Here is a 1,143-nt window from a genome sequence, read left to right on the forward strand (position 1 = left end):
TTGAGTGTTTTAATCAGGAAAGGGTGCTGGATTTTGTCAAAGGCCTTTTATGCATCAATTGATAGGATCATGTGGTTCTTGTCCTTTACTTTATTAATGTGATGAATTCCATAATTTGTTTTCCGTATGTAGAACCATCCCTGCATACCTGTTATGAATCCCACTTGGTCATGGTGAATTATTTCTTGATGTGTCATTGGATTTTATTGGCCAGTATTTTATTCAGAATTTTTGCATCTATGTTCATTAGTGATATTGGCCTATAGTTTTCTATTTTGGTTGTGTCTTTTCCTCACTTTGGTATCAAAGACATGCTCGCTTCATATAACGAGTCTGGGAGAATTTCATCTTTTTCTATTTTCTGAAAGAATTTATGTAGAATTGGTGACAGTTCTTCTCTGAATGTTTAATAAAATTCACTTGTAAAACCATCTGGTCCAGGGCTTTTTTTGATTGGAAGTTGTCATATTACCTTCTCAATTTCTTCTCTTGTAATGAGTCTGTTCAAAGGCATTTGACTGGGTGGATCTTAACAAACTGTGGTTGACTCTGAGAAGAATGGGAATCCCAGAACACTTGATCTTTCTAATGCAAAACTTATACTTGGACCAGGAGGCAGTCGTCAGAACAGAGCAAGGGAACACTGCATGGTTCAAAATTGGGAAGGGCATATGGCAGGGATGTGTCCTATCTCCATACCTATTCAACCTGTATGCAGAACAGGTTATCTGGAACGCTGAGCTCTATGAGGAGAAATGTGGGGTCAAGATTGGTGGAAGATCTATCAGCAATCTGTTTTAGGCAGATGACACAACCCTACTTGCTGAAACTGAGGAGGACCTGACGCGCTTGCTGCAGAGGGTCAAGGACTGCAGCCTCCAATAGGGATTGAGGCTCAATGTCAAGAAATCAAAGATTTTCACTACTGGACCAATTGGCAGCATCAGGATGGATGGTGAAGAGATTGGGATTGTTGACAGCTTTAGTTTGCTTGGCTCTGCAGTCAACACTCTTGGCACCAGTAGCCTGGAAATAAAAAGGAGTATTACAATGGGAAAATCTGCTGTTAAGGACTTCTCCAAAGTACTGAAGAGCAATGGTGTCTCTCTGGAGACTGAGGTGTGTCTGATACAGGCCATGGTC

This window comes from Elephantulus edwardii, unplaced genomic scaffold, assembly GCF_000299155.1.
Source record: "Elephantulus edwardii isolate Elephantulus edwardi_28Jun2011 unplaced genomic scaffold, EleEdw1.0 scaffold00020, whole genome shotgun sequence".
NCBI classification, from domain to species: Eukaryota; Metazoa; Chordata; class Mammalia; order Macroscelidea; family Macroscelididae; genus Elephantulus; species Elephantulus edwardii.